This window comes from Porites lutea, chromosome 4 (genome assembly GCF_958299795.1).
Source record: "Porites lutea chromosome 4, jaPorLute2.1, whole genome shotgun sequence".
NCBI lineage: Eukaryota > Metazoa > Cnidaria > Anthozoa > Scleractinia > Poritidae > Porites > Porites lutea.
In genome coordinates this window covers 49,459,684-49,474,872 of record NC_133204.1, presented here as the reverse complement: position 1 = coordinate 49,474,872, position 15,189 = coordinate 49,459,684, and the positions used below count along the sequence as shown (strand labels likewise).

At 37.4% G+C, this 15,189-nt stretch overlaps 1 pseudogene; it reads left to right on the top strand.

Moving 5' to 3' along the window:
* Positions 1-3,401: 3,401 nt before the first annotated feature.
* Positions 3,402-13,362, top strand: LOC140934822 (uncharacterized; annotated as a pseudogene).
* Positions 13,363-15,189: the final 1,827 nt, after the last annotated feature.

Below are 15,189 nucleotides of genomic sequence, written 5' to 3'. Positions count from 1 at the left end.
AGGCAGGCGTTAAGTCTGTAAGCAAATTTAAGAATTGTAGTACTGAAAACTATATGTATACTAATTTCACATGCATACTGTGTAAAATAGATTTTTCGTAAATCAAAATTGAGAACCATTTAAATATGCCAAACAGCAACGATTAATGTCATCATAACTTCAGTTCTTCAATTCTCACAGTCGTATGTACTGTCATTACATTCAATAGCTGTCAGAGAATCTCTGCAGAATAAGAAGAATTAAATGCGCGCATTAAAGTTTGAGTGGTTACGAACTTGAACAGGAGATTTCTTCAAACGCTATGTCATTTCGGTGTGTTACTCAAAAGCTGAACAACCAAGAACTCTTACGCTGGGACCACTTAACCGTCGTCTAGCTCTCGAGAAGCTGGGTAAAACTGCGTTGTTCAGGCCAATTAACGATTCAATACAAGGGCACTTAAAGCGTGAGGGTACCGTCTGATGTTACGTAACATGATGGCACGCGTAACAACGTTTGGTATCGTATTACATAATATCATCATGATTGCTAATGTAATATGCACCAGAATCCGATTAATACTGAGATTCAAGAAGATAATTATACGCAAACCCCCCTTCAGTTTTCAGTACACGAGGGAGCCCTATCTCATTTTAATGATGACCATTGCTTACCGCTTCCTGTTACGACAGACTTATTTCCTGACCAGTTTGTTTCCCGTGCAGTAGTCACTCATAAAGAATGCCGAGAGATGGAGGGAGCAAGAAATCACTTATTAATAAACGCTCCTGACTAAAAAAGGCGAGAAGCTGTTGGATTGAAATGTGTCAGTTAGTTATGTAGTTATTGCTTCCATTCCCAATCAAACTAGCTTAGCTGGAAAAATATTTAATTCTAAACTGATACCACAGTCTGCGTTTTAGCAAACACTGACGAATAGAAATCTACCGGCCTCAATTGGCTGGGGAAATAAAATTTTAAGTTATGTTTTTGGAGTGTTGCTGTTCGATTTGATTTGTAATCCATTTTAACTACGCTTTCATGCTTCCGCTCGGCCGAGTGCTCCATTGTATCAACACTTATTTTAAAGTGTCTTTAGGGCACGCTGTTATTCCCGTCTATTAAGACGTCGGTTCACTTATTTCATTTCGATGGTTTTAGCTGCTGGTGGATATGAGTAAATTGTGTTATTTCTGAACTATAACCAGTGCAAAAAACTGTATGTTCTATAACAAACTACAGCTACAGTTAGTATGAATAATACTGAATGATATTTATAATAATAATAATAATCATAATCATAATAATCATAATAATAATAACAATTATAATAATAATAATAAATAATAATCGAATGCGAATAGTTACTATCATTGCACTGCGGGTTTCTCACAATTTTAATTAGATACAAGTTGACCTGATTTCCGTACAAAACTTCCATCCTCCATTCATATATCCTCAGAAAGTTATTCTTGCTGTGAAAATTGTAAGCTTAAGCCCTTTTAAAATTTCCTTTAATTTCAGGGCACGGTTTATGACTTACTCAAGCAAAAGGGTGGTTATTCAAAGGAGACTGCAAAATCTCTTGTCAAAAGCTTACCAGGTATTCTTCGCGTGGTATTGGTATGCTTATTAATCATTGCCGCTCGATTGACTGTAGATTTAAAATCTTGCATCCAAATACTCTGAAGGTATCAAAAGATTGTTTAAGCATCATGAAATAGTTATTTTAGATGAAATTGAAGACTTTTTTCGAATACAGGGTTCATGACCTAAGTTTTATCACTATTTTCCCTTCGTTTTATCAACCACAGACGTTCAATGCCGAGGCGAAATCCAGCGCAGTAGTTTGTTCAATTTTGTAAAACCCATTTTTCTTCAAAAGTCTATTCAACTTGTTTATAGCAAAGCAGTCCTAAGTTTTTGAAGAGTTCAAGCATCACCTAAAGTAAATGCAGATTCAACCATTTTCAAATAGTTTTTACACAGTTTAAACGTCTTAACTGCAACTTTCGTTTCTCTTTCATTTTATTTTTTTCCAATTTATAAAAACGAACATCTTATTGTATTAAATAAGACACAAATCTTTCTCTTTAACTTATCGAACATTGAACATGTTACAACTCGTAAATTGCAGTTACTGTACCTTATAGTGTTTTTGTTGTTTTTTTTAATTTCTTTTTTTCCTATGTATTTTTGTCACCATTGTTATTGTCAATAAAGTGCTAAAGAAATTAATTAAAAACTATTTTTGTTAAAAAGTTAGGAGTATAGAATAGTAAATAAAATGCACGTTAGGTGAGGCCCTGTGTTCACATCGTTTTTACATCATTTAGTTGATAAGACTTTCCTTTTCTTGGCAGAGTTGAGAAATTCCTTCTCCCAAAGTCTTTTCAAAGAGGACGATTTGAAAAAGATTCAGAGGCTGGAAAAGTTTATAAAGGTAAAAACATAGGTTGGTTAGGATCAAAGGAAAATTTTTTTCTGTGGGGTGTGGAACAAAGAACATCGGCACCATACAGAAGTCATATCGACAAGCGACTCAAAAGCTAAAACAGAATGCGACGTGCAGGCCAGGGTTCCATTTTCTGTACTCTCTATGAAACGGATATCTTTCAAACGTCGGAAGCTCAGCTAACTGCCGGCTCCAGCTAATGAGCTGAGCTTCCCGTAACCTACATCGATCCTAGATTACCACTAAACCGGTATTGCTAATTTCAGAAAATAATAAACATGAAATGTGATTTGGCAGTATCCTTTATGCGTATAACACGCCTGGAAAACTGTTTCAGTTATTTTTGCTCATTTTACCAGGAGAGTCAGGACTACTCCCATGCAGTTTCTTTTGTTAAAGTTTTCAATAGTGGGATTATCACCCAGTTAGATATATAAACTGGAAATTTAACTTAGTTATGTGAGGTTTATAAAGGTGGACAGAAACCGGGCCGAATCGGATTATTATAGACCGTCCTACCTTAGTGTTTCAGACAAAACCTTTCCTACATCATGACTCTAACAACAACTCTTTTTGTATTCGTAGGATTTGCTCATCCTTCCAGCTGTGGTCCGAAATTCAGAAAGCGTCAACAAATTTTTTGGTGTCTTTTTGGAAACAACAGCCACATGTGAAAGGTTTGGCCGAAGAAAGTTACCTTTTTAACTAAAGAGTGACTGGAACATTAAAATCTAATGATACATTTTGTTTTTAGGTCAAAAAACGAGGAAGAGTTAAAAAAAGTCATTAAAGTGGTCGAAGTTTTAAGTGGTACGTAAATTTTATGATTAATATCCAATTTCCACCTTCTATCCATCCATCCATCCATCCATCCATCTATCTGTCAGTCTGTCGGTCCGTCCGTCCGTTTATTCATTATTCATTCAATCCGCATCCAATTCTTAGATATTGAATTGAATTGTCGTTTATGACCGTTTATGGTATTTCCTCTTTCAATAAAAAGCCATTGTCCTCTAAACTATTCTTAAACCTTCCATTTTTAGGACGAGATCCTCTCCGAACCTTACCAAGGAGTCTAATATTTTCAGACGACCTTGAGTCCAAAAGCAAGAGTCCTCCACGACCCGGTCTGTTTGGGAGAACAATTTCTGAGCCAGGTATCAGGGCAAACACTACTCGTGCACCAGTCTTGACAAAGAGAAAGTTTAGCGTTGGTGTTGCCATTGCCGAGATGTATAAGGAGAACTTAAACTTTATTTTAAACATGACCCAAGCGGAACATTCGCAAAGTGCTGATGCGCCGCGCATTCAGCCTCCTAGCGAGACGAAGGAGAATCACTCCAGAGGTGAAGATACCAGTGGAGATACAGAAGAAACCATATCTGGAATAGAGGAGCATTGTATCCACATGAAATCAGCTCAAAGTGAAAATAGCCCCAGAGGAACAAAGTATTTGGCTATCTCGTCATATGTTGCGGAGGAAAGCGGAGAGGTATCTCTTCAACACGGAGAAGAAGTCGTAGTCTTCGAGAAACTTTCCAGTGGGTGGTGGTATGTGAAAAAGGAAATGGAAGAGGGATGGGCACCAAGAACATTTCTTGAACCAGTTCAGGTACTCGGGTCAAAATCTCCCGAAACACTGGATCTGTCTCAATGCAAAGAAATATTGGATGGTATTTGGGAAGGAACAATCGTGAGAGAGAGTGAGATGGGATTCCAAGTGCAAGAAAAACAGAAGGTACTTCATCTCATCATTGGTCAATTATGTTGTCCTTCTCATAAAATGCCATAAGAGTTTATTCTCTTCTTGGAAAGTTCTAAAACGGTTTCAGTTTTTTGAGTGATTTGTAGTGAATAATCTCCTTATCATTTACCATTTTTAATCGGCTGAGTTCACTTTCTCTGTCAATCCCTGTAGCAATTGAGTGTAGGGCAGTATCGAGAGCAAGGGCAAACGTGAAAGACAACGAGTGTAGAACTTAACAGAAGTGGGAGCATAAGGCAAAACAGAGAAATTAAAAACCAACCCACCAGTTCCAATGCCAGCTTCCAATGTCTACAGTATTCCGGAAAGCTTATCAAGTCACACACGAAAAATTCTCCAGGCTGGTATGAGCACCTGTTCGTACTGCTACTGGTAGAGATAGCTATCCAACAGGAGCCATCGACTTTCAAGATTTGCGTGGCATAGATTCGCTTCAAAATCGTCTTTTTTCTGTGTGAGCAAAAGCCCAATTTGATATGGTTTTCGGAAGCAGGGTATAGATAGGCTTAGTAGAGGGTCTGAATGGTGGGGTCCACTTATCGCTTGTCGGTTAAAATTTAGTTACTTTGTCGGTAGTCAAATTTTTCTTTCAAATTGTGTCGGTAGCCTCTGTCCATCGAGCGTTCTATCGAAATTTGAAACACTTTCCTCAAACTCCTTTGACAAATCAGTGGGCGACAAGGGGCGAAATGTGTGCTGGAAGGTTTCCGTAGTCTTTACATCAAGGATAACTTTTTCGTTGAATCTTGTGCCTTATTATACAACTGTGTCTAAGAACATCGTCTCAGTGAATTTCGGTGGTGAATTTAATAGTAGGACCATCATGTAAGTTTGCTTCTTCGAAGAAAGTTACGATGTCTGGTTTAAAGACGGTTTTGCTTCTAGACTTTGTTTTTCAATATATGGCATGAAAATGTTGACATAGGAAACTGCTGTGCTTGTGCCCATCGCGAGGACCATCGGGGTACAGTGGGTTTGTAAGTAGAGCTTTCCATTGAACTAAAAAAAAATTCCTTTCAGTATTAATCTAAGCACTTCAGTCGCAGGTAATGTGTAGGAATAGGCGGGTTGCTTTGTAGAAATTTTCATACGCTCTGCAAACCGATTTCAATACCCTCGTTTTGTGGTATATTTGTAAAAAGACTTGTGACGTGGTATCTTTGGTTACTTCATAGAAAGGTAGAAAAAATACAATATACTCTTCTCTCTGAAAGAAAATATAGATAATGTCAGTCCATGTTAGTAGTCGGTTAATATTTTTCCTGTCGGTGGTCGGTGATATTTTGTGCCCTTGGTCGCTAGTCGGTTAACCCCCTTCACACCCTCTTAGTAAATATCACAAACGTAATCGATCAAAATATAATGACGTAATAGGGAAAAGTATATTTGCATTTTGGTGGTAATAGTAACAATAAAGGAAATAAACTGCATTTCTTTTTTCTAAAAAAGATCTCCATACTTTAGAATTTGCAATAGTGTTCCTATGGGTCCGGAAAATTCGTGTAAAGACTATTAAATTTCGAATTTTTAACAACCTAGAGAAGCATGCATTAACTATGATGAAATACAAAACTTAATAACAAAGAAAAGAACGCAGACAAAACCTGAAGTGTCCCTGTTGACATGTTTAACTTGATGATTGATCATGCCGGCTCTTCCCGGTTGATGTGCATAGCTAAAACTGAGATTTCATAGAGGCATAATCTACAGTTTAAGAAGCAATCCCCTAGTTTCGGATCTCATTAAATGTTTGTATGAAAATGTTAGAGGACCTATCAGAAGGCGTGTAGAAAAGCACGAACATAATATCATATCTATAGAGAATATATATATAGAATTTCTATATATAAATAGATAGAAGTGCGGAAGTACATGAACGTGACCAGTAACAATTAAGTAACGTCATAGCCTTAAACTCATTGTTTTTTCAAGCTTCCTCAAGAGAAGGCAAAAAGAGGTTATAAAAGCAGCTGAGCGTTTTTTTTTTTTGTTACTTAGTCGCTGAGTCAAACTAGTGAAAACGAGTCACAAGAAACGGAATCAACTGAGATGGACCGACGGGTAAAGCTTGTTTCAGTGGAAGGAATTCAGAAACGCAAGACCCCAGATAAAAAATATGTAAGTACTGCAAACCGGTTGGTTAGTAAATCACCTAGTGAACGGCGAATTCCAGAATGCCTTAATCTTGTTTTCAATAAAAACGGAATTCAGCATTAGAAAACCTTAGAAAATGTCATTAATTTTCGTCACACTTTCTGCAAATATTTTCCAATTACCGTCAGATTGAAAGGGGAGAGTCGGATCGTTGTTAATTGGTCCCGCAATCAGTAGGATTACCACTAACGAACCGATAGACCTAAATCAGTTCAATTTATTGTCTTTGAGCTACTTATCGTCTACCTGTTGTTCGCCTAAGTGAAGTTAACGGCTCGTCAGTATACACATACATTATTAAGGTCAAGCCAACAAAAAGCGTACACTAATTAATTAACTGTATGCAATAGCTGCCTTACTTTTTTTATTAGATGTTACTTCTCCTTATTCAGCAGATAGTGCTGGAGAACGCCTCAGTGTTTTGTAAAAGGGTTTAAGAAATATCCTAAGTGCAAAATTTTGCTAATTTGCTCCCGTCTAGGTTTACATTCTCAAAGTGCTGTGGTCGGACGGAAATATTAACATCATCTACAGACAGTGCAGTGATTTCTACTTTCTACAGGTTTGAAACATAATAACTGCGTTAGGCGAAGGCGTGGAACGTTTCATGAAGCTTATCAAATTATAATTTGGGTCTGAAAGTTGATCCAAACTCCTTGCAGGGGAAAACTTAACTTAAGACAGACGTCAAACTTTTCATGAACTTTAGATCGGCTCAATTTGGTTCGTCTTATCAATGAAAAGTTCGATGTTAATGGCCTTAGTTAGTCTTAAATAAATTTCTTGTTCTCACTTAGACCAACTTTAGAAGACGAACTTTTCACGGACCAATAAATAAATGCCACTGAGGCAGAACAATAGACTTTGCCATAAGCATTATATTTGGCAGAGTGAACGAGTTTGACTCTTAAACAAGGGCTTGAAACAGACCTTAGAAGGAGCAGTTTCCACTTCAGTACAGACTTTAGAAGGAGCAGTTTCCACTTCAGTACTGGCCAAGTATCAAACTTCCTGGTTGACGATTCCATTGTTGACTTGACTATTCATAATTTATAGAACATCCGGTAACAAAGGGCTGATACTGTCGCCGCCATTTCTTTTTCATTGGGAGCTAGTGCCCAGCAATCATTTTCACTCCGTTGACAGTTTTTCGAGCGATATCACTCAGTTTTCCTTTTCAGACGTTTGATTAATTAAAAAAAACTATCATATATGAACTATGGATGCAAATTTGAATAAAGAAATATTCATTGCAGCTAATAAGTAGATAGTTCAAATCCAATGATCTTCGCTTAACCCGCCAGTTTGATGAAGTCCGGTCAGCTGTGTTATTAAGTAGCATTGACGTCAGAACCTGGTTATTATAAGTCTTTATTTCATTTGATTTGTTCCTTATTGTTGGGAAATTGATTGCTTTTATTAGGATTTGGGTTTGAAAAAAATTTTCAACTGCATTTAAATCCGTTTCCAATGCGACACCCAAACTGGGAGCCAAATTGAAGTTGTTTTTACTAATTGATATAGACATACATGTACTGAAAATTCCTCTCAAACCCACTATAGTTTATTTCGAGAAAGGCCGTGTCGGGTAAAGTGCACGCGACAACCCCGAAAGGTATTATGGGTGGTTTTGAGTCCACTGTATTGAGAGGTCATGGAAATATGTTTGCGAGTGCTAGAGGAAAGCAACAAAAGTAGATTCGACAGCTAGAGTGTCAGGGACAGTGTATTGAGCATATTCCATATTACCTACCGGGATTGTCGATTTCTTTCTTTCTCTAAATAGCTTCAAACAGAAATGCTGGCAATTAAGCTATCCTTATTTATACCAGCCGAAAAAGGGAATAGTAATAAATAATATCCAAATGTGTTAGTTGTGAGAAAATTGATTATTTTTCCTATAGGAAAACCTCAAAAAAGAATTTCCGAAGGGCACTGGCAAAGAAATTCCCGTGTTAAAAGGTGAGAAAATAAAATGACCTAAATGCTTCCCAAATTAATTCTGTGGTCATAATGAAGGGTTTAGTTGCTAAAGAAACTATGATACTGCGTTGTTGGGAGAGGAAATTCGACAAAGGAACTTCAGCTTGTCAATCTTTTTAAGTTGGCTTTAAAAGTTTTTGACTTTATTGTCTCATTTGATCGACCTAAGATTTTTGTTTTGGTCATAACTAGTTAGGTTGGCCATCATTATCAAGTTACAAAACTGATTCATCTCAATACAATTCTGGTTTGACGTTGATCTTTTTCAGGAAGAAAATTTTCTGAAAACTGCGAGTTTTGCTTCAAGGATGGAACATGCAAACGAAGACAGTCTTTGAACAAGTTTTTTCACGTGAGTATAGAAACAAGATGAAGGAAAATTGGCCAGTAAAATTGTGGAAATCTACTATTATATCTTCGCTATAAACGCGATTTCCTCACATCTAATGGCTTGGTAAATTATTATTTATCTTGTGAATTTTCCTAGTTACTAGGAGCTCAATTTCATGGTTTTAATTTGTTCATACTAATTTTCCCTTGTTTTTTTTTTCTTTCATTTTTTATAAGGACCTTATCAACGCTCCTGATGATATTTCAAACTGCCAAGCTGTCCTCCTCTTTTGTCGGGCTCGACTAAGTGATTTGCGCCCTCATGAAACGTAAGTAACCTGATTATTCTGATGATCACACGTAGCTTTCTCTCTGACCTTAGATATGTCGATTCTGATTAACATCATCATAATCTTCCCTATTACCACCTCCACCACCACCACCACCATCATCATCATCGTCATCGTTGTTCATCGTCGGATCATTATGGTTATACTGTCTCTCAACCAGAAGTAGTTAAAATTTATACAATTTGAGACACTAACTTAAGAGCTTAGGTAAAGAATTCCAATTCTGCTTCTTCAACTTGTTTATATTAATAAGAGGGTTATCTTTTTCTGTCTGCATTTCTGTTAGACATTAGTTAAATAAAAAAGGGGTGTCAGTAGAACGCTGGGTTGGGGCCGGGGTTGGTGTCTATCTTTTTTTTTTTTAAAGAATGCTGTTTTAGGGGTAGGGTTAGGTTTAGGGTTAGTGTTAATCCTAACCCTAACCCTAAAACAGCATTCTTTAAGATAGACCCGGACGCCGACTCCGACCCCGTGATTTACTGACACCCATAAAAAGTTGGCAAAATTTGAAGTAGGTGATGAAAGGTGCGCATTAAATTGTTAGAAATAGAGATAAAACAGTATGACTTTAATATAAATTTTAAGGAAACTATTCGTTTCATATTTTGTTTTGTACTTTCTTCATTTCCAGATCTAGCAAAGCTAACAACAAGACCATTGAAAGTAAGTGACAAGTGCAAACTATGCGCTTTTCGCTTTTTCTTTCAAAAGGAGAAACAGAGAGTTGACTAGAGATTGAAACTGCCTCAGCCCTTTTGAGTCCACGTACTCTCATTGTCAGACAATGTCCCCAACATGTTAGCTAGGATAAGGAACTACACAAACTAAAAACAGACGATGATGGAATGAACAGTGCTTTCTGTGTAATATGTAAAAAATGCGTTTCAGGAGGGAATTTCTTTCTTAACTCTTTTTTTCATTGCAGGTAATAATAACAACAGTGTTCAGATATCAGGACCTGTGGTGTTTGAGCAGTACATAGCCATTGCTGACTACAAAAAGAAGAACAAGAACGATATTTCACTTACAGCTGGTGACACTGTTGATGTTATCGAAAAGAGCGACTTTGGTAAGGAATATTTAAGCGAAACCAGGTTTTCAGCCAACTTTGTTTACTTCTTAAATGTAAGTCAATGAACGCTTAATCTAACTGTTACTGCATTCTAAACCAGTTTCATTCATAAGTAAAACTAGATTTTATGTCTTAATCCTTTACAATTATCCGGAGCGGTCGCTTCTAACCTCAAGTTGAACTTTAGCCAAACGTACCATTACGTCTTATTGGGGCCGGACTTCATAAGAAACTTAAAGCTCCCACCACTGTTTTTTTGTGTCTTTAAAAAGCTGATTTTTTTTAATGTTGATTTATTCATCATCTAGAAATGGAGGAACGAGGCCCCGCAGGCAGCGCCTACAGCGCGAGATCTATAGAGCAATTAATAGTAATAATTTAATATATGTACTATTTTTTTTAAGGTTGGTGGTTGGTTGACCGTGAAGGCGAGTTAGGCTGGGCTCCTGCGTCACATCTGGAGCCTACTGATGATGGGGTAGAGATCACTGCCTCCAGAACCTTTGCACCTGGTCAAGGTAGATGTTACACAAGCTTATGTAACCTTAAGTATGATTGAGCAACGCGAAAAAACACTTAAACAGGAAGAGTAAATTAAAGTAAAAAGCACAACAGATATTATATCATCTTTCCCATCATCCTCCATGAATGGTCTTTTTTTGCTATAAAAAGTGATCATGATCGAAAGCTTGGCCTAAACAACACCGATAATTTTGGAAAGTTTCGTTCATAATACTTTTAAGGTAACTTTATGCCGCATATTATAAGTAATATAACCACGTCAATAGTGATTTTTTTTCTTTCAATTTTAATGCGCAGAGGAAGCATATCAGTCAGTGCAAAGCTATGAAGCAAGAGCTGGAGACTAACTTTCTTTTGACATTGGTGTTACCCTTAAAGTTGTAGAAAAGAACTTAGATGGATGGTGGCTAGCTAGGTAAACAGTTATGGACTGTTTTTTGCAGCTGCAATAATAAAATGGTTTACTCACAATGCCTGAATACAGATATGACCCTGAAATTTCCCAAAATTTCAAGCGCCGGACCGGATTCCACCTTACTACAACAGATCGCTCAGTGATTCACCCTTTACACTTTGCTTAAATATATGTAGGCCCCAGGCCTCCCACAAAGTACTATCCGACCCACTCCAGGCGATCGCTATTTGGGGAGTTGTCACATTTACATGGTTTTTAAGTTAGAAAATGACTGACTGTTGTTACTTTTGGGTCAATTGTTTAAATATTAAGTGATCAAGAGGTAGCAGTAACGAGTTTGCCAAACAGTAATAAGAACAAGCAATATTAAAACCTATCTACCTTTACCTTTCTTAGATACCAGGGCAAAGAAGGCTGGGTGCCTGCAGTGTTTCTGTTACGAGTAGTTGAGTCTAATGATTATTCGCCTTCATCTAGTGGAAAAATTTGTGGACTGGGGGATATCGTGCCCTCTGAAAGGGGTAGGTGATTTGTTACATTGATCAATTTTATGTTTACAGTTTTGAACATTTCATTTTTCCTTGCGTGTAGCAACTAGGTAAGGGAATTTGCATGGATCTACGTTTTTCATTTTAACAAGAGACCTGAGCAGTCACACCTCATAGTTTCGACTCCATACTGAACCATAATAAATGCTTTATAGTTTAAATTTACCTATTTGGTGTTTTTCTACTTCGTCCACAGGCCAAATAATATTTCGAGGTTTCCTTTGTTTTCAAGATACTTTTCTACGATAGAAAAATCATTACCCAAAATAGCGTTACTGAACTGCTGGGCAGGCGTGTCGCTCATTCTTTTTCATGGCTGACTTCAGTGGTCTCCCTCGCAGCAGGTGTTGTCATGTCACGAACGCCCTTCCCCATAACTGCGATCCATCTTTCTAGAATGTTTATACTTTTTTACTGAGCTCTGACCTGACCTATGAGGAGGGCCAGGAATGAGACACACAGGTACCATGCGGGGTACCCTCTTCTACCATTACCGCATTCCATAAAGGTAGATCACCAGTGGTTGCGACCAGGGATGGTGAAATGTGATGGTGATGGCAAATTTTTGCAAACGTAAAGCAAATTTAGCACAAATACTAATTGTTTGGTCTTTTAAGACCATGAGGTTTGGTGTGGTGGCTGCTACCGCTGGAATTGATCCCATGCCTACCTCCCTAAGTCTAATATTTAACGACTGTAACCAACTGAGCTAACCAGTAATGATATAACATTAATTGATTAATGCAACCATGTTTTCATAGTAGTTTCTGAAGAAAGAGACAGTGTGACAGGCCGTAGATCACCTCCCACAAGGCGAAGTATGGTAAGTTCTTCATCAGTCAATTTTTCGTCAACCTCCGTATAAAGCCTGACAAAAAGATAGCTAGCGTTGCTTTTTATCGCTTTATCTTTCTTCTTTCATCGTTTCTATATTTCATGAATAGCTTAATAAACGATGAGTTTCAATAATCGTTGTATTTTTATAAGAGCTAAACCCTTAAATGAGTTCCATTACACCTAAAAACATTCATAAAATAGTAATTTCTCTTTTCGTATTTCCTTAATGGAGTATCATCGAAAATTGCTTTTACTATTTTTTCGTTTTCCGACAGGTTCAGCGATCGATCAAAAAGAGGCCAAATAAAAATGTCACTCCTCCTCAGCCCATTGAAACAAAGCCGGAAGAAAAGGAACAAAATCAGGAAGATACGATATCTTTTTCAAGCGAATATCAAACCTCTTCAAGCAGCAGTCTGTCCTCTCTAGTTTCAGATGTTTCTATACCTGAAACGGAAAGCGTTGTGCAGTGTGCATTACCGGGTAGTTCTGATAGCTGTGTAGTAAGCACTGCTCCAAAAAAGGTTTACTCCAGGTCAAATCTTGTAACAATATTAGCACAGGATGCGAGTACATCCGGGTCTTCTGTGAATGGAAGTACATTGAGCTCAGGAAGAAGAGGTCCCATTCCATCACCAAGAAGTAAAAACCCCAGACGCAGCCCCCAGCCGAGAATTGATGAAATTAAAGTAACTCCTGTTGAGTCCATCTCTGAAAAGGAGCAAGAAAATGATTCCCAGATCACGAGGTATCAAGCTATATACACGTACATCTCTCAAGACAAAAACGAAATTACCATTAACGAGGGAGACATAGTGGAGGTACTTAAGCGGTGCAGCAATGGCTGGTGGCTTTTAGTTTCAAACAATCAACTGGGTTGGGGTCCATCAAATTTCTTGCAACCAGTGTAAATGGACGGAACTGTACTTATCTTTAGAAAGAGGAATCTTTCTAGGAAAGTGGAAAATTAATTTTAAATGAGACATCATTTAACAGCACTTGACAAGACTATTCGTTTTTAGTTTTGTCATTAACACAGTACTAGTTCAGAACGACAAACAGTGCGGAAACTTAAATTAAAGTTAGCTAGTTTTATCGAAAAGAAGATTCAAACATTTTCTTATAACTAAAATACTATATTTCAATGTTAACTTTTTATATAGTACAGGTTGCTATTTGCCGACAGAAACTGAATATTTCGCTACAATAAGTTCGTAAGGACTCCATAAGCTAAGTTTAATAGTGAGCGCCGTCTTATCAAAGTCTATTTTTAGATACATAGCAAAGAGGAATAAGCAGGGATGGTGTCCCAGTAACGAAAGCCCTGTCAACAAGGGCTTTAAACAATGCTCAGCAAGAAAAAGCGAAGTTCGAGACGATTGATGCCAGAATCAAGATATAATCACTCGTAGGGCTAATATAGAAAAAATGGAAAATAGGTCAACGTAATTCAATATTAAAAATGAGCCGAACGTTTTTCGTTTATACGAACTATCTGCTGGTACCAAAGGGCAGCCCAAGCTCAGTATGTGAGTGTTTAAGATGTAATTGTAATTTTCAGTGGACAAAAATCTAGTACCAGAATTATACATTCATTTTAATATTTTTCAAGAGCGAAAGATGTAATTAGTTATCCGTAATAACGCCAAAAAAAATTTCTTTTGGAGGCCCGAGAAAATAGATTTTTAATTTCGCAACATGAACCAAACTGAAATCTTACGTTTGAAATTTTACTTGCGTTTTTTCCTGTGAAATCTGAAATTCATTTTCTCAGGCTCCCATAACAAATTGTCTTCGGTGTTATTACAGCAAGCTAATTATATCTATAGCCCTTCAAATATGTGAAAAAGAATGCGATATGGGTTAAGGTGATTCCCTAGTAAAAGAACCTAACATAGATTGTAGATGAAACTTGGTACACTGATGTAACAAGTCAAGAAGATGATAAAAAGGTAATAAAAAGTGGGGGTCACCGTGCTCGTTTTGACGCCACAATGCCGACAAATACGACTATTTTGGACCTTTTGACAAAAACCGCGAGCAGCCCACAACTAGACAAAAAGGAAAGATTTTTTCAATGATGCATGTGGTATCGCACAGAATTTGACTTTAACGTATTGTTTATCCACTTACGTACCAGAAAAATGCCTTTTAATGCCCTTATTTCTATTTTACGCTACAAAGTAGAATTAAATTGGACACGCGCTATTCCACACGTGATAGTTCAATCCGTACAATTTAGTAAAATTGCCAAAAAACTGAACATAGATTTGTGCCAATTTTTTCTCACTGAAAGGAAGCACTAGCCTTATTAAAATCATGAAATAAAAAATGGGGGTCACCGTACTCGTTTTTGCGGTAAAGCTGCAGAAAGCGCGCACCAAATGCATTTTTCCTTTATTTTTGCAAGAGGACTGGGGCGAGTTTCAAAATAGAATGTATGCGAAAGGGGGAAGAAAGTATTAAAAAATCCGTTTTTACGGAATTTACATCAGGATATCACATTTAGGACACAATGTTATAAAGAAAGCGTTTAAATGAAAATCAAAGTGAATAAGCACAAATTAAACATCCACTATCGAGGTTCTCCGTGAGGTAGTCGAACTCAGCAACACGCGTACTGCTTACGTTATGCACATTCCCACCACATTGAGTCTCACCTCGGCAAGAAACAACCGCAAGCAAAAATTGCAATAGCGTTTCTCTTCGGTCAACTTCATTTTAATAGCGGAGCTCCTGGCGCGCGAAGCACCATGGGTAAGAAAATTTGGTAAACTAT